We start from the raw sequence: 15477 nt of genomic DNA, 5'->3' as shown, positions 1-15477 counted from the left end.
AGACATCGGTATAACTTCTGTGGTGGTGCAGTGGTAGCATTGCTGCCTCAAAAGAGGTTCTCCCGTTTGATTCTCGGCTGGAGTGCAGGGAGTGCCTTTTTTGTAGAGTCTGCATGTCCTCTTCGCGGTTGGGTGGGCATTCGAAAGACATGCGTAAATGGGCGTGCCTTCGTTGAAGGTTGAACGTCGAGCTGGCACCTCGGCGTTCGTGAAAATCTACTGCCAATCATTAGCGGACTGGAGTTCCGCTGTGGCGACCCCTAACTGGGAAAAGTCGAAAGACAAGAACATTCATAGACATTGGTATATTCTACTGTCTAATATTAAGTTGTAACAATCTTAACTGCATGTTTTCTTTCATGAAGTGTAGGACAACTGAACAGGTTTTAAGGGGCCACAAAAGGAGGTAGAATACATATTTAGTAAATTCTAATTTAACAGGGGATGTACCTGTGGGGTGTTTCCCTTGTGAGAAGTGCAGACTGCGAGTACTACTTTGAAACAATAAATATCAATGAGAATTTTGAAGCCTTACATCAAATAATTTATTTTTCGACAGGGGTGATTTACCTCGCTACTTGGTATTGTTCTGCTTTGTATTTTGGTAAAACTTCAAGAATTTTTTAAAACAAGGTATCAGAGTACCTCAGTGGTATATGATGTAATAAAATAAATCCTAAATAATAATAAAGTTTTATATAAACATAGTTTGAAACATCCTAGTGCTGTCTTTAAGTCTACAGCCATTGACAAAATGGTGCTAACAGTTTTAAAAGGTGAGCTGCAGTCTGCATTAACAACATGAAAGGAGAAGTTTTGGATAATAAAACTGGGGGCTTTCTTTTATACTGAACTAAATGAATACTTATGATTTTTTCAGGTGTTTTCCTTTATTTTTTTCCTGCTTTTAATGATATCACTATGCAGGAGGTTTTAAAATTACACTTTCAAACTGAGGTTTTAGATTACACTGAAGAAAGTGGGGCTTCTGCTGAAACTGGTCTTTATTCACTATTCTGTGGTGGTTTATATGGATTTATTTTTATTTAGACTGAACTTAACTTTTTCTATATGCAGAGTATGTGTTTTCTTTCTTTCTTTTTTTTTTTTTTTTTGGAAGAACTGCTGTTTTTTGTTTAGTGATCTTTAGCAGCCTAGCCCTTATACTTCAAGTACAAATAATCCAGAGACAAACAAAGCATTTATATGCTGTTACAATCCATGAGGGACAAGGAGTGAATCTGCAGGTACCCATCCATCCATTCATCCATCCATCCATCCAGATTATCCATCCATCCAGATTATCCATCCTTCCATCCATCCTTCCATCCATCCATCCATCCATCCATCCATCCATCCAGATCATGTTTGAATAGTGTAAGAGTAGTACTTTGATTTGTGCAAAGAAGAAGTTGATTCCAAGGAAGTGGTATTCTCTTTGATACCTATCTATCCCTGCAGCGTGTTCTATTTATGTTGCAAAAGACATTCAGATCTTTTATGTGATCTTTTATGCCCCCATTGGACTTGTGAATGTACAGTAGGTCTAACAGGATAGGGACTTTTGAAGTTCTGCATGCAGAGCACAGATCACCCTTCAGTTGCCTTTATGAAACTAAGTAGAAGGACAAGGCTTTAAGATGGTCTGAATAGATTTTATGATTTAGGCCTCCGATTTTCTTAGAAAGAAACCATTACAGACATTCAAGTTGTATCAAATATTTGGACAGGTACTATTAAAGAGGCATTTTACTCAATAATTGGTATGATCTGTGCAAAACACACTGGAATGATCGGTGACATTTGAAATGTTGGGACCCATTAGTGTGAGTCCCGAAATACAGAGACTGAATGGCTGAAAAAATGGACTTACATGTATTAAGTTTGAGATTGCTATTTCCCAGAATATTCCCTGTTCTTCAATGTATGACAGTCCTGAAGTTGGTATATATAAGTTTGAGGGTGTGGGGGCTTCCCACTTGCAAGAAAGACATTTAAAGGACAAGTGTGATGTAAAAGATTAATTCTTCTGGGTTTTTGGTGTTTTTATCTATTTTTTATTTTGTTTGTTGGCCACTGGAATTTTGAGTGTTGACATTTCAATAGGAAGCCATAATAATCACATCCCTGGACTTGGACATCATACCCTTAGTAATACACTGAGCAATGAAAAAACACTTTGCAACAATAGTTGATACAAGTCAATCAAAGAGCAAGTCATTGTCTACAGAGGTTTAATAATAGGCATCTGGCACTGAGCTGTTATGTCAAACTTGAGCTTGGAAGATCAGATCTTCTAAGTGTAACCTGTTGATAAAGATCTTAAGTATCATAGCTGGATTTACAAGGAAATTGCTAATGTGGATTAATAAGGATTTAATATAGAAGGTGTAACACAGACTACATCACAGCATGATGGACTGAGTTCCCAGAATAAGGAAAAGCAATAAGATCAGGAGACATGTGAAGAAGAAATATGGACATGGGAAAGGAAAAGAGATTTAATATGGTGTAATATTTATGCAAAGGAGAAAGCAAAACTAAACAACACAAAAAGAACAGCAACAAAGATATTTGAAGAGAAATGCAGGCAAAATTAACCGGATATGGAAAACATTACAATACAAAAAAATAAGAAGACTAAGATTAAAAGTAGGAAAAAGAGATTAGTAATGGAAAAGTCAAATAAATAGAAATTGAGGTTATGGAGCAGCTGCAAAGAGAAGGATTCAGTGTAGAAAATTGAATGCAGAAAGCACCGCAACAGGATAGAGAAATGGCTATCCAAATTAAGGGGAAACCAGTGGAAAAGGAAGAAATTGGTCAGGTGCCATATCAAGATATTTTGGAGCCTTCCACAGGAAACCAGTATAAATGTTCACTTGAAGCTAGACAGCTAGGAAAGGAACAGGAAACTGTGGAAAATCTGATGAAGTCAATGTTGAGGAGTGATAGGCCAGTGAGTTTCCATATGACAGAGCAACAGATGACACAGGATGAAATTGAAGAGAATGTACCACAGGAAGATATTATAGAACTTTCTATAGAATACCCGCCGGAAACAGTAAATGAGTTTGGAAGAAAATGAGATAAGAGAAGAGTTGCTTGATTTAATGGACATGGATATATATATTAAAATCAATGAGATAAATAGACTCCAGAAGGTCAATAAAATCCAAAAGTAAGAAGTCTGATAAAACAAATTAATGCAGTAATTAGGACTGTCCATAGAGATCCATATGATATAACAGAAGTAAACAGGATATATTACCGTGTTGCTAAATTAATAACTGATAAAGCTCTACCATAAGATCACAGGGTAGTGAGGGAAAGAAAGGGGAGAAATTGAATACCTTCACGGAAATATAGAATAGAGAAAACTATAAAGCAATTAAGATGTGTCATTGTTAGTAGATTATAAAAGAGGGAATAGATCAACAAAAATACTAAGAAAGATAGATGTGATTAAAGCAATGCACAGTATTAGAACAGATTAGGATCTTTCATGCACTATCACAAATAAACTAAAAATTTCAGCACAGGCGGTAAAACTTAGAAGATACACAAATGTAAGGGAAATGTACAAAATAAGCAATTTATTGGTGACCCAAAAAAGTTTTATAGAGAATTGGGAAATAAGGTAAAAAGAATTGAAAGACCATTAAAAAAAGAGGAAGTAGATACATTTTGGAAAAGTATCTATGAAGATCCTGTGGAACATAACAAAGATGCTAAATGGATAGAAAAAGTAAAAGAAAGAATAAAATGTTTAAAGGTACAAGCTATGGAATGGGATAAAGTAACAGCCAGAGAGATTGAAACAAAGCTAAGAAAAGCCTCTAACTGGAAAACCCCAGGCCCAGATGCAGTACCTAACTTTTGGTTAAAAGTATTAACATCTTTGCACAAGGATTTAACCATGAGTAAGAACTATTTATATGCACACCCCGAACAGGCACCACATTGGCTAAGAACAGGCAAAACAATGATCTCACTTAAGAGTGAACCCGCAAGGTACCCTAAAAATTATAGACTAATAACTTGCCTTCTGATGACGTATAAACTATATATGGGAATTGATGCCGACAGAGTTTATAGTCATTTAGAAGAAAACTCAATTACGGGCAGTAGAACAAAGGGCAATAAAAGAAAATCATATTGAACAAAGGGTCATTTGTTGTTAAATAAAGTTATAATGGAGAACTGTAAAAAGGGGAAGAATCTAAGTACGGCATGGATTAAAGATAAAAAAACATTTGATAGTATCCCATATTCATGGATAAAAGAGTGCTCAAAAATATATAGGATACAATCTACACTGATAGAATACATTACAGTAACCATGAAACAATGGCAGACCACTTTGCAATTAAGCCATGATAAAGGACAGATTATTATCTCAGGGATAAAAATTCAAAGGGGGATATTCCAGGGTGACTCTCTGTCACTGTTGCTATTCTGCTTGCCATTAATTCATTAACCTGTTTACATAACAGCTTAGGCCATGACTACAATTTGGCTCCTAGAAAACAACAAAGTCTAAAGGCTTCTCATCTTCTCTTTGTTAAAGATTTAAGTTGTATAGCTCATCAGATGAGGAACTGAAAGCACAGCTGCAGGTTGTCAAAACTTTTTCAGATGATATTAGAATGTCATTTGGTCTTAATAAATGTGCAAAAGCAACATTTAAAGCAGGAAAACTGCAGCACCAGGAAAACATCAGTTTGGGACAAGAATGTGATATAAAAGAACTTGAGCAAGAGAGAGTGCATAAGTACTTGGGAACTGAAAAAGGATCAGCAATAAAACATGAACAAATGCAAATAAAACTCAGTAAGGAATACTTTAGAAGACGTACATTAATCCTGAGAACAGCATTGAAATCTAGGAACAAAATCCGAGTTATAAATCAATTTGCTCTTCCTGTCCTAATGTATAGTTTTGGAGTGATTGACTGGCCCCAAAAAAGTGTTGGATAGATTAGATATTAAAACAAGAAGGATGCTTCATGCTCACCAAATGATTTATAAAAATCAGTGCATATCAATATTATATATTCCTCGTTCTGAAGGAGTGATGGGTATCCTTGAAACTGATTACATGTATAGATCTGCAATCGTGGGACTCCACACATATCTACTGACTTCACAAAGTCCAACCATAGTGAAGTTTTGAAACATGAGGAGAATAAATTTAAGATGACTTATCTGCTTAATTTGGCAGAAGCATATCAAAGTCAAGCAAGAATAGAAATCAAACCAGAAGTAGAAAAAAAACAGGCAGCAACTGAATGTGCAAAAAAAACAAAAGAAAGAATATAAGGTGAAGGACCAGATGAAAAGGCAGGAAATGTGGACATAAATATAGTTTCAAGTATAGAAATCTTCTGGAAGAGCTTCATGTTGATCAGGGATGAATGCAGGAATGGTTAAGGAGATCAAATTCAAACCAAGAAATGAAAGATTAATATTGGCAGCCCAAGGTAATGGGCTATGTACATGCTGGTTTGCAAAGTCCATCGAACATGTGGGAGAAACAGACAAATGTAGGTTTTGTAAAACCGAATTAGAAACAGTCACACACCTTGTTGCTGGTTGAGACACACAAATAGCAGAAGGACTGTATACTGAAAGGCATAATAATGTGGCGAGACTGCTGCACTGGGGATTGTCCAAACATTATGGTATTGAAGTGGCTGAAAAACACTGGAAATGTGACCCACAAAGCATCATAGAAAATTATGGTTTATATCACATGGGATCACCCATTGCCAACAGTTCAAAAGATAGATGCTAGAAAACCGGATATAGTAGTCCAGGAAAAGAAGACAAAAGTAGCATTGATCATTGAAATCACCACACCCAGTTACTATAGTGTCTTGTGTACAGAGAGACACAAAGTCATAAAATACCAGGTTCTGCAGGCAGAAATGAGAGGAAATTGGAAGAAAGATACCCAGACAGTTCCAATAGTAGTAGGAGTAACAGGTCTTATAAAAAAGGATCTACAATCATATTTAGATATGTTACCAATCCATGTTACCCAGTACAAATTGCAGAAGGAGTCATTAGTGAGCATACTGCGGGTGCTGCGATGAGCACTTTTGGCTGACATCAAAGATTGAAACAATACTAATTTCATCAACCTTAATCGTACTTTAACTTAGGAATGTCCTTCATTCCCATCATGGTATTAGAAACCCAAACGATTTGGAGAAATTAGAAAAATTCTATAGGTCTGACATCCTTAATATACAATCTGAGATACAATCATGGGACTGGCAGATCAGAATGCAGGACTCATCACAAACACAATAATATGCAGTATACAGATTATGTATACAATCCAGGATTATCTTCTAGCAAATTCTTAAATGCCCTTGAGGCTTTGAGTTTATATTCAATAACACTGAGCAATGAACGTTGAACATTTTAAAGAAAAAGTAATTTTCTACGATAACAGAGAAACAAAACTGTTATAATAATTTTAGCACACAATACAGTTACTCAAACAGTCTGTACACTTTAACTTTTATCAAAGTGTAGAATAAGAAGTTGGACCAGATTTACTAGTACTAAATATTCATCCTCAAAATACTTTGTAATAACCATAATTTATTATTGTCTAACATTTAGCATAATATTAGACATAATTTCAAAGATTTTAATGTTTATTGAAACAATGCATTTTATAATCAAAATGTACTTTTTCCTTAGAGCTTTTGTTATTATCTATAACATTAAACAAAGTTTTTGCTGTTTCATTTACTATTTGCTGAAACAGTAATTTTTCCCCAACATCCATGTTTTTCCAAAATAATCTCTCGCTCCTGTTACAATGAATTGATAACTACTTCCTAAACACATTATGTAAGCAGTAATGCATGGGAAGATGGGCATTACAGAGAAGCCATTGCCCACCAAATGTTGTTATGAGACCCAGTGCAGAGGGAAAGGGCCTCCTTACCCATGGCATTTCCATTATTTCCCTATAATGCTGAGCTAGCAAAACATTATTGCACTTACAAAATGATGTCTGCATTTGTATTTGCTGATATGTTCGACTGTCCTGTATTCTCTATGTGGGTTTGTGGATTTGTGTATATGTGTGTGTCTTTTCAAATTGTTTTAATTGTTCTTATAACAAATAGTCCATTTTATGTAGGCTAGGAATTTACTGTTATTGTAAAAATTATGCCCTTTCTTTAAGTATAGCAGATGAGTGGGAGACATCAGGCATTGTAAATAAGGAAAGGTGGTTTTGATATTCTGTTTTTGAACAGCAGCAATAAAAGTAATCACATGTAAGAATAAAAACTGGATTGCTAGAACTTTCCAATGTGTATTTATTGACAGCACTGTTGACACAATCAGAGGTTCTCTGGTTAGGTTCTCAGCTGGCGAGCCTTCTGTGCAGAGTCTACATGCCCTGCCTGTGTTCATATGTGCTTTCTTGGGGTGCTGTATTTTTCTTCCATATTTCAAAGACATGCAATAGGTGGACTGGGGACTCTAAATTGTCCATTGGTGTAAGTGTGTATATGCACAGGAAAGACCTAGCAACCTACTATTATTGCCCTCTTGGCTTTTAAACTCTCTGGACAGCACTGGCTGTCAGCAGGGTCACTCTAGAAGTCAGCAGCAACTTATAAGAGGGAGAGAGAGAGTGTTTATTTGCATTTGTTAACTGGAAAAGAACACTGATCCATATGGTGCTTTTAGAGACTCAGCTGAGGAGCACTGCTTGCTTAAGTGAATTTCTCAGTTACAGGGAAAACAAGTTGAAGCTGAGAGAATCAAATTATGCATGACAGGAAGTAGCTTTGTATTATCTCATAGTCTTAATCCTTTGCACTGTCAGACCATTTTTTATTGATATTTCTTTCCCTGTTCTCTTATGTCTTCTTATTATATACATGGATATAAAACGTTTACACACCCATGTTAAAATGCCAGGTTTTTATGATATAAAAAGGGGCCACAATAAATCATTTCAAAACTTTTCCCACCTTTAATGTGACCTATAACCTGTACAATTCAATTGAAAAATAAATCTGTTAGGGGAAAAATATAAAAAATAAAACAAATACAATACGCTAGTTGCATAATTGTGCACACCCTTAAACTAATACTTTGTTGTGTGTGCACACCCTTTTGATTTAATTACAGCATTCAGTCATTTTGGGTAGTAGACTATCAGCATGGCACATCTTGACTTAGCAATATTTTCCCACTCTTCCTTGCAAAAGTGCTCCAAATCTGCCAGATTGTGAGGTCATCTCTTGTGCACAGCCCTCTTCAGGTCACCTCACAGATTTTCTATTGGATTTAGGTGTGGGCTCTGGCTGGGCCATTCCAAAACTTTAATTTTCTTCTGCAGAAGCCATTCTTTTGTTGATTTGGATGTATGCTTGGGGTCATTGTCATGTTGAAAGGTGAAATTCATCTTCATCTTCAGCTTTCTAGCAGACACGTGAAGGTTTTGGGCCAAAAGTGACTGGTATGTGGAACTGTTCATAATTCCCTCCACCTTGACTAAAGCCCCAGTTCCAGCTGAAGAAAAGCAACCACAAAGCATGATACTGCCAACCACCATGATTCACCATGGGAATGGTGTTCTTTGGGTGATGCAAAGTGTTGTTTTTGTGCCAAATGTACCTTTTGGAATTGTGGCCAAAAAGTTCAACCTTGTTCTCATCAGACCATAACACATTTTCCCACATGCTTTTGGGAGACTTGCTGTATTGTTTTGCAAATTTTAGCAAGGCCTGGATGTTTTTCTGTGTAAGAAAAGGCTTCCGACTTGCAACTCTACCCCATAGTCCAGACATATGGGGAGTATGGGAGATTGTTGTCACATATAATACACAATCAGTACTTGCCAGAAATTCCTGCAGCTCCTTCAGTGCTGTTGTAGGTTTCTTGGCAGCCTCCCTGACCAGTTTTTGTCTCGTCTTTTCATCAATTTTGGAGGGACATCCAGTTCTTTGCAGCATCACTGTTGTACCATATTTTATCCACTTTTTGATGACTAGCAGGCAACCGAGTAAATGTCAGAAAAATCCTACTAGGACAGCTGAACTTTATTTGGGGTTAATCAGAGTCTCTTTAATTGATGGCAGGTGTGTACCCAAGAAAACTGAATGATGTAATTAAATCAAAAGGTAGTTCAACAAAGTATTAGTTTAAGGGTGCGCACACACAACAGAGTATTAGTTTAAGGGTGTGCACACTTATGCAACCAGCGTATTGTATGTTTTTTATTTTTTATATTTTTTCCACTAACAGTTTTTCAATTGAATTTCACAGGTTATAGGTCACATTAAAGGTGGGAAAAGTTTTGAACTGATTTATTGTGGTCTCATTATTTTATATCACAAAAACCTGTCATTTTAACAGGGATGTGTAAACCTTTTATATCAACGGTATATAATATATGTGTGTACAATACATACATATGACTCTAACATGTGGTCAGTCAGAAAATATCTGTGCAATTGGCAGTCATGACAACAGTACACCAATCCAGGCAGCAGGCCGTGGATGACACTTTAGAGATTACATTGCTGTAAACCTACATCTATAACAAAATAGTGTCATGCTTACCAGGAGCAGGACCAGACCACGGCCTTGTCCAATACCTGACAGACCTGTGAAAAGTTGAGGGAAAGGTAATGTCAGTACCACCACATGTTGCACCATAACAAGGTAATATGTCCATATAGCCTACATTTACAGTAGCTACTGTGTCAATTGTTATATTGGTCAACATCTGAGCACAAGAGTAAAATTGCAGTTAGACCCTTACCCCTCAAAGAACACAGACCTGAGACCAACGTAAGAGTATGTACAGCCTGACACACTGAATGCTACAGTACTGCAGTGGTGATCAAACTAAGCTTAACTGCACACTTCTCTGCCATGGAAACAATGGCACCCACATCTTCAATGTACTGCTTGTGAGCTGTTTTGTGTGCTTAGGTATTCGATGTATTCCTCAGTGGCTGAGAGTGTTTGTTCCATTGCAGGCCCTCTACTGGTGACCCCATGATCCCTGGCTACATCTGCTGTTCGTCTGCATGCAGCATTGATTATGTCCATTGTGTGGTGTTGAACCTGCTCATATGTCCTGCTTTGATGACTTCTGGCATTCATGTCACGGACAAGGTCAGCCTATAATGCAGTCCACTCTTCCCTGTTTTGCCTCCCTTGGACAGTAGGAGTCATGATTTTTCTTGAGGTCTTCAAGTATAATATCGTCCTCTGTATCCATGAAAGGTGCATGGTGTCTTGGGTATATGTTTCCTGAAAGACAACAGAATGGGAACACATGTCAGGATCACATATGTGGATGTACACTATGTAGAGATGCAGCAAGAACAGAATGGCTTGCAGTATCCACTGCTTGATCACACATGTCATATTCCACAGTGTGCAAACATACTAAGTGTGTGGATACAACTAATATACTAGTGTTAGTCAGCTATTCCTGTGTGTGCCATGACAGATACTGCTGTATAATCATACACTCAGCACTGGATTCTGTTGTAGTGTGTCCCCTAAGGGCTACCCCCCTGATAATATGCCAAAACAACAGTGCCAAACAAATAGCAGTGTGCTGTTATAACCACTATAAAGGGGACAGTCCCATAAGACCAGTGTGCCATATTGACAAAAAGCATTCCACCCTTGATGTATTGTACATACTCTGTAGGTGTAACAAATATGCAGATCAATGGCATGTCATTATCACAGTTCTAAGAAAGGCTTAATGCTGTAATCCCCATTCCCTGTAAGTATATTCACACATCTGTATCCTATTGTAAACAAAGAGGTTACATAACTGCTGGAGTGGAAAACTCTTCTGCTGATATGTGGTGGTATTTAAGTTTATGCAAACACGTGTTCTGTGTGCAGAAAGTCTAATACAGAATGGTTCCCCATAGGCAGTATGTTTGCCTTTTAACATGCTTCTCATTAGCAGATTATTGCCTCTTAACTGATCTGTGGTTCTGAAATGCTAATTGCAGCCAACACAGCTGATTTGCACTATCATGAGCCAATGACATGCAACCACTTTACAAGATATGAGGCCTTCATGTAGATTAAAAGCTCTATCTGATATGTTTTTTTAGGGACATTATTGGTGTGATGAGACTATATCACCACAGTGGGTAGGTCTGTAGCAGCTACTGCTACATAGAGATGTGTGTGCTACAGGCTGCAGCTCCTGCTGCAAGTAATAGACCTAGGCAGAGAGTGTGAACACTTTAGAAGACAACAAGCTGTAGAAGTAACTGTGGGAGCTGTGTCAAGCTTGGAGAAGAGGCAGAGACAAAGTGAGGGTACTCATTCCACTCCAATTAAGGCATGCATTTAAGGTAAGTATGTTAGGCAATGGAATCATTAACAGAGTACTAGGCAACATGTTTGTTGTGTCCTTGAGCAACATAGGAGATAAATATAACATTATGTCCACCATCTGGGCAACTGTCAGGCCAAGTGTTATAGTCTGATACTCATTTGGAACGTGTATGCTGGCAGTCCTTTTTACAAGCAGGGGCTTCATATGTATATGTTAGTTGAGCAGCTGTGCTAATCTGCACTGTGAGTTTGAAAGGATTGTGTACTGCACTCTGAGAGTAGTGGGCCTCATTTTCATTACCTCAGTTAAAATCCTGTGTGAATGCATATTAATGCATGATGTGACACTTTATGTACTTATAGTTTTGCTATAGGGATATGTGAAGTATGTTCCTATCTGCAGGCCTGTGACTTCCATCAGTGTCAAGAAGACATTTCATTTGAAATGCATTGTCTGGATAAAGGCTGAATGACTCAGTCAGTCATTAATTGCTGGATTTACAATAATGTAATTTAAATGTTACACACCACTGGATTTGAACCCAGAAGTGTGTGTGTGTGGCAAAATGTACTGTTTTCAATGCATTTAACAGACTGATATACTGAATGACTGTTGCAGCAGGTGTATTTGCAAGATGTAAGTACACACATACAGCCGTCATAATGTGCATGGCTTTATATGGAAGTATTTCTGCACCAGAGTTCAGCTGGATAGGTATTTTGCCAGTAATGAATTAGCAGGTGTATTTGTAAATGTTGCTGATAAAAGGCAACATTTACCTGCTATTACAGACCTCACTCACATCCGTTATTTTTGTTTGGCTTTCTAGTGGTGTACTCTTGCACCAGTCTCCAAGGAGCACTCACAATTTTCCATTTATCTTTAAGCAAGTTTGCCCGACATGGTGCGATCACAGCTCTATTTAAACACTCTTGAGTGTAACTTTAATTACTAAGCTTTGCTTATACCACCTGTTTTGTTGAACAGCTGTGTGATGTGACAGGTTAATGCAGTGATCTACAGGTGTGATAGTCTTGGGTTTGAAATAGGGGACAGGTGTTTATTTTGTACATGTTTATTATCATTTAAAACACATATATCGATATAGGTCCTTTCAGCTGAGCTTAGAGAAGCTGTGCAATGTGGAGTGTTGCACAGCATCGCGCTAAAAATATACAAAGAAACAAAAAATGGGGATATAGGAAAGTGGTGAAATGGAGTGGAAGCAGGGCGAAAAAACATAGTGAAGGCCAGGTAGGTATCTGCAGAAAGGGTGTAGGAAAGAACCATATCTATCCATTTCTTGCACAGCAGCAATTGTACACTTTGACAAAATTTGTAGTTGACTTTGGACTCTAACCCCCAGAAAGATGGTTGAGGAAAATGTAATTGCATTGATAAGCCAATTGGACCAAATTATGTGTGTCCAGTGTGAAATGGATTGTTATGTATGGGACGATATTTTTTGTGGGGGGCACATTTTTTTTAAAGTGAGAGTGGAATTTTGGGGAAGGACATAGGTATGCATGGGGGAGGTAAGTTGGGTAGGTGAGAAAGCTGTTGCAGACATACAAGACAGCAGACAGGGGTGGTGTGTGACAAAAGAGGGGGGTAAACACCTTGGATGGGGAGGGTGCTGTAGAATCTCAATCCAATGTGTCTCCACAATGTAGCAGCATGACTCACATCCCCATCCATGGGACTGTTGGCACTGCTCCATCACTGCCCCGATGGTGGCAGTGGTGGAGTCTGGGCTCCGGGGTGAGCCTGCCCTACCAAGATGGCCAGCATGCTCTTCATCTGATACAGGCATCATCGAAACCCACGGTAGACAATCCCGTGCACTAAACCTGACATTTTGTTACGGATGACAACTCCCCTTGCACCTCCACTACCAGAGGGGGGACCGTCCCCGTCCCATGAGGCAGTACCACCCGATGCCACAGGTAGTTTAGGGGCAGTAGAGAGGGCACCACCAGGCTGGGTTCCAGACGTGCTGGGACCTGGTGCCATGGCCAAAGGAGGCAATGTAGGAGGATCACAAGGAACCACCCGACCATGATGAGCTGTGGTAAAGCAGATATAACAATAAGTTAAGGTTAGTAATAACCACACAAATGCTAGTATAAACAGAAGGAAACATAATAATCATTAATCAAAATACATATTAAGGTTTATGTATAACACAACAATAAGTAACATAACAGTAAGTGTGCTAACAGCAAGCCAGTATGAATTAAACCATAAGACCAATAAAACAGTTAGTTTAACAAAATATGTTAATATTAAATCATAATAGTAAATAATATTAAATTAAAGAAGATAAGGGGTGGGCAGAGAGAGAAAAACATACTATTCGTTACACACACACACACACACACACATATATATATATATATATATATATATATATATATATACATATATATATATATATATATATATATATATATATATATATATATATATATATATATATATATCTATATATAGGGTCTATATTATAACAGCAAATGCTCAAAATAGTGATTGCTGTATAATTTACCCTAAAATGTCGAAACGGCAAAATGCTGAACACACTAAACAGAGATTTTTTTCCCAGGGAAAAAAAATCACTGCCCCATAAAAAAACAAAACAAAACAAACACAAAATAAAGTGGCGGGCTTAACCCACCACACCCCACGATGTGGGGGCTGTGCCCTGCACACCCTCCTACTTAAATATACCAACTCCGAGATCGCACCATAATGGAGGAAATGGCAAAGTTCCAAAAACGGCCCAGTGATTTTTTCCCCTGAGGAAAAAAAAAAATCACTGTTCCGTGCATTTGGGATTTCGCCTTTTTGAACAAATAGGTTTGATTAAACAGCGTTTGCTATTTTAAGCATTCGCTGATTTAATAGGGTGCCATATATATTTACATATATATATATATATATATATATATATATATATATATATATATATATATTATATATGTATATCCATGATGTCTATATGTATGTTTAAACATATTTGTTTTATCTGTCTATCTGTCTATCCATCTGTTTGCGCTTTTTGTTTGTTTGATACCATGATAAATGGGCTGATTCTAGTGACCCCCTCAAATCTGCAAGATCCATACTACAGATAAGACAAAACAGAATACAAACTAACTCCATGGTCATGGAACTGCCGGAAAAAGGGAAAAAAAGCGTACACACAACAATTAACTGCTGATATACAAACTGAAACCCCGTTATGGTCAAGAACTGGAGCTACCTGGTAGTTATTGTCTCCATACAAACTTATGCGGCAAGAGATCTGTTTGTTTTAACAGAGGTTTTCATTGGAGTTACACATACTTGAGAAGTAAGAAGTTTTCTTTTGAACTTTTCCTTTGAAAGTGGTGCAGAACTTCCATTACCACTGTTACCCTGAACTTTCCATTTAAGAACTATCTTAAGGTTTTTGTACAACTAGGAGAAAGCCCAGAAAGGTGTCTGCTATTGGTTTTCTTCTTTTAAAGCTGTCTTTAAAGTCTATGGAAAAAAAAACAGGTACACTCCCATCTATTTGTTAATTGCTGTAACTATCTGGTGCAAGAGTGGTGGCCAAAAACTTGGCTGCTATCAAGAAAGACATCTAAAGAAAGTGAACTTGTTTTAAAAGCATTTTAATGTTACTACTGAAAAGACTGCTTCATTTAAAGCTATATCAGTAAGGTGACTGTTTGCCATGTGTGCACATTAATACTGATGGATGAACTTGGCTGGTGAACCATTCTTTTATAGCATAGGAGAAGAGAGACAGAAAAAACAACCATTTTTTTTTTCACTTGCGCTTTTCACCAGAGAAAAAGTAAAAGACTAACATCTAGTTGTTTTCCTACTACCATGAGTGGAAAATATATTTTTGTCTTATGAGTTTTATTTCATGTGGCCTGTTACTAAGCTAGAAGTATCTGTTAATGATAGTGTATGCAAAGAACTGAGAATAGAGATGGTGCCAAGCACTATCACCTTGTGCAGAAAGACAGTGTTCTTTTACATCTGTCACTGTTCATGCCAGAACTACTTTATTTTATTTGGCTTGTACTAAGCTTTAGTTTTAAGCTCAGGCAAGTGCTACCT

Source organism: Protopterus annectens, chromosome 6.part0, assembly GCF_019279795.1.
Source record: "Protopterus annectens isolate FY-2018-M chromosome 6.part0, PAN1.0, whole genome shotgun sequence".
NCBI classification, from domain to species: domain Eukaryota; kingdom Metazoa; phylum Chordata; order Ceratodontiformes; family Protopteridae; genus Protopterus; species Protopterus annectens.
Note: the sequence above shows the minus strand (reverse complement) of the source record.